This window comes from Rhipicephalus microplus, chromosome 10 (assembly GCF_043290135.1).
Source record: "Rhipicephalus microplus isolate Deutch F79 chromosome 10, USDA_Rmic, whole genome shotgun sequence".
NCBI lineage: Eukaryota > Metazoa > Arthropoda > Arachnida > Ixodida > Ixodidae > Rhipicephalus > Rhipicephalus microplus.
Genome location: NC_134709.1, coordinates 43422188 through 43431199, shown reverse-complemented (window position 1 = coordinate 43431199; position 9012 = coordinate 43422188). Strand labels below are relative to the sequence as shown.

At 47.8% G+C, this 9012-nt stretch overlaps 1 protein-coding gene across 2 annotated transcripts in view; it reads right to left on the bottom strand.

The window, feature by feature from the left end:
* The window catches only part of LOC119180887 (uncharacterized), a 459598-nt gene that overhangs the window by 234896 nt on the left and 215690 nt on the right, over positions 1-9012 (bottom strand). For both annotated transcript variants that reach the window (XM_075875563.1, XM_075875564.1), the window contains one exon: positions 3159-3251. The gene's annotated coding sequence lies outside the window, so the exon portion shown is untranslated. The remainder of the gene's footprint in view (positions 1-3158; positions 3252-9012) is intronic.

Below are 9012 nucleotides of genomic sequence, written 5' to 3'. Positions count from 1 at the left end.
TTAGTGAACGCGCGCGCTGCGATTTTTTTTTTATTGTTCAACAACCCACAGAAGACAAGAAAGGTTTGCTACATTATACTTGCTGGGCGTAACATCCTATGTTTTAGAAAGGTTTAGCGAGCGTTGGGCCACAGTGCCATGAATACAGTGAACTAGTATATACCATGAACTCGAGGTGGTTAAAGGTGGGAAGTAGACACGAAGCGCAAGCCGTAAGAAATTGTGCGTATGCCTCTTCTCGTTCAGTACTTGGAATGTCTGCTGGATGGCGGTGCTTCTATATGAGGAATATATGATGAAACGATGCGAGATGTTGGTACTATAGGAGTGTCGAATAGGTGGACGAACGGACACACAGACGGATGCATGGACGGGCGCACGGATGGCTGCACGGACGGATGGACGCATGGACGGACGCAGGAGCGGATGCATGGACGAAAGCAGGACGGACGCACGGATGGACGTGCAGACGCACGAACAGACGCACGAACAGACGCATGCACGGACGGGCGGATGGACGCACAGACGCACGCATGGATGGACGGAAGCAAGAACGAATGGACGGACGGATGCGTCGCCCCACTATCTATCATTCACTCCGTGGATATGCTGCCATTTCCTTTCTTTCTTTCGTTCCCTCTTTCTTTCTTCCTTTCCTTCTTTCTTTCATTTCTTCCTTTCTTCCTCTCTTTCTTCCTTTCTTTCTTTCTTTCTTTCTTTCTTTCTTTCTTTCTTTCTTTCTTTCTTTCTTTCTTTCTTTCTTTCTATGTTTCTCATTGTGCAACCTCCCTCTTAACTGTCAAGAGAGCTTGCACGGCTGTCAATAAAACCGTCACGTTGGTGAAAGGGTACGTTACGATGCTGTGACCATGATGACGTCAAGTGCAAGCTCACGTGCTTTGTTTCACAACACTTCGCTTGCCACAGGCAACAACAACGGTCACCAGGCTACAACGAAATGGAGCAACGTAAAATGACAATGATTGGAATCGTTGCGCATGTCGATCGGACAAACACGGGAAAAAAAGACAGGGCAAGCTGTAAAAGATTCGTCGTACATCAACTCACCCAACAATGAATTATCCAAAAAATAATTCAAAATGACAAGTCTCTTCGATAAAAGATCGTATTCCCTGGTCAAACACAGCTGATCGCTAGCAAGTTCACAATCTAAAAAGCATCAGTTATCGTAAAATAACGCGTAAAAGAGCGCACGTCGCCTGTACACTATTGTGGGCTAGATTTGTGTACACTCATTAGCGCCGTCGCCAACGACTGCGATTCCACTGCCTTTAACGCTAAGAACTCATGGCAGATAGTCCCCTGCTTCTCACGGGACGGCTTCGTGCTCTCCCATAGTAGAGTACCAAGTACTCTAAATCGTTACCCACTTCCACTTTTTCTAACCCCCTTTCTTCTCACGGGACGGCTTTACGCTCTCCCATCGTACAGTACTTAGTACACTAAATCGTTACACCCCCTATTTCTAAACACAATACACAGATAGTCCCATTGGTAGCGTTCTCCAGTACGACACCGAAAGCGGGACGGCTTTAAGCTCTCCCATAGTAGAGTACGCTGTGCTCTAAATCGTTACCCCCTTTTTCTAACCCCAGATAGTCCCTTAGCTTTGTTGCGTCCCATGAGAGAATAAACTTATTCTAAACACCGATTAGCCGTTGGTGGCTACTAAGGACGGCTCAGTGCTCTCCGCCCCGCCGCGGTGGCCTAGTGGCTAAGGTACTCGGCTGCTGACCCGCAGGTCGCGGGTTCGATTCCCGGCTGCGGCGGCTGCATTTCCGATGGAGGCGGAAATGTTGTAGGCCCGTGTACTCAGATTTGGGTGCACGTTAAAGAACCCCAGGTGGTCAAAGTTTCCGGAGCCCTCCACTACGGCGTCTCTCATAATCAAATGGTGGTTTTGGGACGTTAAACCCCACAAATCAATCAATCAATCAGTGCTCTCCCATAGTTGAGTACTAAGTACTCTAAATCGTTAACCCCTTTTTCTAAACACACAGATTAGCCGTTGTGGCTACCAGGGACGGTTCAGTGCTCTCCCATAGTAGAGTACCGAGTACTCTAAATCGTTAACTACGTCTTCTAAACGCACTTCTTCTAATCACGTTTCAATTAAAGGACGGCTTTATGCTATCCTGTAGTAGAGTACGGAGTACTCAAAATCGTTACGCCCTCTTTCTATAATTCCGGCACGGCCTCATGAAGTGCACATGTCAGGCGCACAAGACGGCCTTAGGCTATACTGCAAAACTTTCTTAAACACGTGCCTATGGTTGATAGGCTGAAGTGTGTTCAGTACCAGCAGAAATTCCATGTAAATACGTCAAGTGTACATGTTCGCGTTTTAATCGATTGCCTGTTGTTTAACATGTAATGTACATGTGTATAAAAACCCTATTAAAACAAGTTCGTGCGTCAGTGCATGTTCTGTTCTTTTGAAATGTTCTGTACCAAAGTTTTTGATGTCCGCTGCCTATCAGATTACACTTTTCAAAACAAACAAATGCACTCTGCGATGCTGACGGGGTAATGTCATTGACATCCGCTGAGCAGTTGCAAAGGCCTGGCGGAGGAACAATAAGAGATAGCGTGAGGGCTCTTGGTCTTGAATTATACATACCGATGATATTCTAGTATCTGGGGATGTCAGCGCACATATACATCGAATGCCGATTATTATTGATTTATTTTGTATCATTTCGCCAGAAATATTGACTCTAGTTCTGTAGTATTGTTTTGTTTCTTTTGTTCTTTTATTTTTTCCCGGCCATGTTCACTATCGTACGAATTTATTGCCCTCCCTGCTAGGACTACATGTCCGCAGTATTTAATAAATAGATAAATAAATGAATAAATAAATAAATAAATGTGATGTGATGTGCTGGCAGACCAGCTTTCCGCATCCATCGGCACAAAAACTGGTTGTACAAATACATCTACGATTGTCGCTACGCATGATAAGCAGGAAACTCGCAATTTACCGGCAGTGAATGCTTGAGAGACGCTCACACACGAAACAAGCTCAACGTAATTAGGCCAAAGATAACAAACTGGCCTTCCACCACAAAATAAATACGAAATGATGTCTTGTTCTGTAGACTAGAGAAATAGTACTAACTTCCGGAATTCGCACTTACCTGTTAACTGCCGGTGATCCTCGGACCGGAAGTGGATGTGGAGAACCACTGACCGTGATTCACTTCCTATACCGCAGTGTCTAAAGGTAGCGTCTGAAAGAAGTAAAAAAAAAAAGGGGGGGGGGGGAGCGCTTTATCAAAGCTTACCGGGAGCATATTCTTTTTCACCCGGTTATGTCTTTCACGCAATGACGCATTAGTCAACCATAGGCAAATCGTAAAGTTTTTATAAGACGTGAGAACATCGGAAATTGTTTGTGCAAGACGAACATGGCACATCTTCTCCAGAACGATGCTGTTACGACATTTTATCCTTAATACACTCGGCTTCAGGCATTGCTCCCGAGGGTGCCTGAAAAGGCTTTACGGCCAAGCGGAGCTTGTGGTTTAAAACGCAGCGAGTGGGCGGTTTTAACCTGCCCACCCATTCCGAAACTTGCAGATGCGCAAGTGCGCAGTTGCACCTCATGAGGGACGTGTAACTTCGGCTATGAGGTCACCTGCCACGGGTGGTCTAGCACTCGGCCGCTGAGCCGCAGGTCACGTGATCTAGCCCGGGCCGCGGCGGCCCCATTTTCGATGCAGGCGAAAATGCTTGGCGCCCGGTGTGCTTAGATTTAGGTGCACGTTAAAGGACACCAGGTGGATTTGGGCGCACATTAAAGAAACCCAGGTGGTCAAAATTTCCGGAGCCCTCCACTACAGCGTCTTCCATAATCTTACGGTGGTTTTGCTACGTTAAACCCCACATATCAATCAATCAAATCAAAGAACACCAGGTGGACGAAATTTTCGGAGCCCTCTACTATGCGGCGTCTCGCATGCGGTGGTTCTGGGACGTTATAGGCCAGCAATTATTATGGCGTTCAGGGCACTTGGCAAATGTATGCATCCAGGCATTATGGGATAGTTGGAGAGAATCAAGGTGTACCTGCACAACCGTTCCTTTTCTTGAGACCTGGTTGAAGGCACTGCGCATTGGTATCATGGCGCAATTACGATATCGCGTTGTATACTCTAGAGAGCGAAAATCAAGCGCCACCAAATTTATTATTTTTTTTTCTTTCTTTTTCCTTTTTTTATTTAACGACCCCATAAACAGCTTTTTTTTTAGCTCACTGTGTGACTGTATATTATCATGCCGCCACTAACAAAGCGTTCTGACTGCGCATGTTTGTGTAATATTATGTTGGGCTTTACGAGCCAAAACCACGTTATGACTCTGACGTTCGCCGTAGAGAAAAGTCCTGGAAATTCTTCTTGTGTTTCCAACTCGCGCCGACGTCGCACAATACATGGACCTCTAGAAAATTTCGCTTCCGTGGAAATGCGAGCGCGTCGTGACCTGGTCGAATTGGCGAATTTCGCGTCAGCATCGGAGCACCTCAACCGCTGTACCCCCGACGACATATGCATGTCGTTCGGATGGCAATGGCTTGAATTTAGGTGATCCTTCGTTCCTCCGCATTTTTTTTTTCCTTGCTGCATGACTCCAGTCCCCTTTTGCTTTCTCTGTGTGGTTGTCGTTCTTTCGCATTCACACCTCAGTCAGTGGACTCAACATGACAGTCAGTAGACTCAACACGACAGTCAACACGAAAGTCAACACGACAGTCAACTGACTCAAAACGACACTCAGCGCTGAGTGTCGTGTGAGTTACTCGGGTGGGTGGGTGAGTGTTTGTGCGAGTGTTTGTGGGAGTTAAGGTTACGCTAATTATCTTACAATATGAGGAATAACCAACTAGTCTAAGAACAAGTTTTATAGAGCTTTATTTCTATTGCCCAGATGATCCGGCTTTTTGTGAACCTTTTTTACAACGTTTTCATCGTTTAAAAAAGCAACAAAAATATCCCCCCTGTCCAGCTATACGACAAAGCGGTCGCAGGAAGATGGACATTGGTAGTGACGAACAAAGGCCGGACAAGGAAAAGCGCTCGCCCAGGAACCGACATTTGGTCCGGTTCGGACAAAGGGAACTCGCCCTGACGAAGAGTGATTGGCTATACTGAAACCGACGCGATCCACGTTTGACCATTGTTTCTCACAGCCGCGTTCGCCGCGGAATATCGAAGTGCACAAGCAATCCTGTTCATCGAGACGAAGGCGCATATGTATGCATTTGCTTATGGATTGTTTTTTTTTGTTTCCCTCTCTTAATCCTGTGTATGCGTATAGAATACGTCGCGCTTACTCGGCGCCGATACGAATCCGCGCGCACCTGTATTTACGATACCTGTTACTTGGGACAACACAGCGCTGCATCCGAACAACAACGCCGGTCACCCGGCCCACACAAGCCAGGTTTTGAAAATCCAGCAACAAGCGTTCGCACAGCGCGCTCGTGTCTGCAAACGCTTAACTTGCAGCGGTTTTTTAGGGGCGAAGCTCCTTAAAGCGGCACCCATTCGTCCCTCGTAGTAGTCGTAGTCGTATAGTGTGTAACCAGTCTTACGTTTTGGCCTGCAACGTGGTGTCGCTGGGAGATTTCTCGTGCGCGTTGTTGAACAATAAAAAAAATCGCAGCGCGCGCTTTAACTAAAAGCCAAATCTCTCCTGTCTCTCATTACCCCTTAGCAGCCATTGGCATGTACATTGAGCACTATCTGACAAGAAATGGTTGCTACGTTATACTCGCTCGGCGTAACCTCCCTGGTTTTAGAAAGGTTTAGCGAGCGTTGAGCCGCAGTGCCACGAATACACTGAACTAGTATATACCATGAACTCGAGGCAGTTAAAGGTGGGAAGCAGACAACAAGCGCAAGCCGTAAGTAAGTGTGCGTGTGCCACCTCTCATTTAGTCCTTGGAATGTCCGCTGGATGGCGGTGCTTCTATATGGGGAATATATGATGAAAAGATGCGAGATTGTGTTACTTGGAGTGTTTACTAGATGGACGAACGGACACACAGACAGATGCATGGACGGACGCACGGATGGCTGCACGGACGGATGGACACATGGACAGACGCAGGGGCAGATGCATGGACGAACGCAGGGATGGTCACACAGACGGACGCATGGACGGACGGAAGCAAGAACGAATGGACAAACGGATGCTTCGCCCCACTCTCCATCATTCACCCCGTGGATATGCTGCCATTTTTTTCTGTGTTGCCTCACCAAGACGTGTCTATACCAATATTCAGTTCTTGGTACTCTACTGTGGGAGAGCATAAAGCCGTCCCAAGGGCCCCACAATTGTGTTTAGAATTGCATGCACGCCGATCTGCCAACATCATCTGGCATAAAAACAACGCAACAAATTGTGTTTAGAAAAAGTGGTTCACGAATTAGAGCACTAGATGCTCTACTAATGGAGAGCTGTGTGCCGTCCCTGCTAAAACATAGCTTTTTTTAAAGCTAATCACTGATTGCTTGGTATTTGCAGTGATGGCACGACGCGTACGAGTTGTAATAGCGAATCCGCCGTGCAGATACTGCTCGAAGCGAACCATCGTGTTTCTGGTTTCCGCTTGAAACTCCAACGTCGCGGCGAAATTTAAATTACGACGACGTCAACAATGCTCCGCTATAGAGTCACTGCTTTCGTTCAGAACATCGACGTCTTGTTTTACTGGTAGCCGAGCATTTACATTTACAAAACGAACGCGCTTTCTCTACGAGAAGTCATCCCCCTAAAAGACATTAGCTCCATGGTCACCAAGATAACTTTCTCTCTCTTTCTCTCTCTCTCTCTCTCTTTATGTTGCTGCCAAGAGTAAGCGGTGAAAACACATCGCAAAAGTTACCAGTTTTCATCACCGCAGGAAACAGCACCGATTCCCTACCTGTCGACGAAGAAGTGGCGCCAAAGGGGCGAGTACTAAACCGCCACCACGGCTCACTGAAGCTCCCCCTGTCCGAGTACCGAGCTAGAGAGAATATAACAATCAACAGTCGGGCCTCCTTGCATATTCTCAGCCCGTGCGCGTCGTTAGAGCTTTCGCAACGCGCCCGTTTTCCTCCGCAGTGGTGCGCAGTTTTCCCGTATTTCTTTTAACCTCTCTCGAGGCCCACACAAAAGGCCGCACACTATTCGACACCAGCCAACGACCCATAGTAGACCATAAATAAATACGTTGCGTATCACCGTCGCTCAAACCTGGTGCCAAACGAAGACAAAGAAAAATGTGAAGTCGCTGCGCACTGATGGCGGCCGTACATCTAGCTCTGACTTCGGGTAAACGGTAAGTAAACAAAAACGAAACAAAGCACTCCAACAGCAGGAGTCGGGCATTCGTTACAGCTAACACATTCGAGGCGAGCAGACCGCGCGGCGAAAGCCCCGCAGAAGTCGAGAAGACGGGGTTTTTATACATGGCATGTCGCGCGACTCTCTAGACACGCATATCGTATGCACGTACCTCGCGCGGTCAGTCGCAAAACAAACCCTGACGATAATAACAAGCGAGCACGAAGGCAACAAGTACCGGGAGCAGTGCATAAATAAAAGAGTGGAGGCAGAAACACCGGGGAAAGGAATACGCGGGGAGGCCCGAAAGTTGGGGGTGTCGTGTTAGGATCGACAGAAACACAACGCGTTCGGCGCGAAAGATAACGAACCTTTCACGCCGATCGGCCTCAAAAACCAACTCCCTCGCGAAGCGGGCCTCAGCTGAAGGGCTAAGAAGTGGCCGCACACCTGCGTCGTTGCATATCGCGCGCACCTGCCCGCTGGCAGGTAAAGAGAAAGAGAGATAGAGCGCAAGCAAGAAGCATGAAGAGAAAAAGAAGCCGATGACGTAGTGAGGAGGACGAAGGGCTCGCCACAGCTCGATCGTTTCCCGCGCCACCACACTTTTTTTTATCGGTCACACACGCGCGAGGAAGACGGTGGTGACGCGACGATCGCCGCCGCGGGGCGCTGGCGTTTGTGAGTTCCTTAATTTAGATGCGGGGAAGGCTAAAGGTTCTCCAAGGGGTGTGGCAGCTTGGGCTAGTTGGTATGGCATGATGATAGTTATAGCGCGAGAACAAAACGACGACACTTTCGTGACCTTCTTGTCTCTGTGTCGTCCTTTTGTTCTCGCGCTATAACTATCATCATTTTCCAAGGGGTCGTGGGGCGCGGGGAGGGGGGGGGGGGTACGGTGAAGGTCATGCAGTGCGAGAAATTCGGGTCGCTATACAAAAGTTCGGCCCCACCTTCTAACATAGGGAAAACAGACTAGGTTTAGGAGTACAGGTAGATGGACACGTTATACTAACGTGCGAAGACGACAGTCCCGTTATCAAAGCATACGTGAGACTTGTTCGAGCAGCGAGTAATCCAGGCAGCTATACGGTGAACACTCAGGCGAAAAGAGAGAAGAGAGAGAGAAATAACTTTATTGGGTTGAAAAAGAAGGGGTTTAGGAGCTAGATGGGTAAAAAAGATGCGAGGCACAGGCGCTTTGGCAATGAGAGGACGGCGTCCCCTCACTGTTATAGTGTCGACGACAGGGGGGACGCCGGCTGAGACCCACAGCACTAGCGCATGTGGTGCATCGCACCCAAAACAAAAACTGTGATTCGAGATTTAACGAAAAACGATGTTGCTGATAAATCTAGCTTGTGACATCATACAGCCAATGCTAGCCAGTATACGAGTGGATACGGTAGTGTAATTCACTGAGAAATTATCAACCGTTTTCGTTCACCGTTATGAAACTAGATGATAGAGGTCTACAGTACACAAAAGCATCATCAATGCGGAGAAGGAATCTGTAGTACGCTACAGTAAACATTGCCTTTCCTTTTGTTCTACTTGTTGCAAGATGTGTCACAGGCTGATAGACGCGTGGACATAGCCGCGCCGCTACGACAAGCACGAAGCTACGACAAGATATTAAATGTGTGCAATACGAAGTTG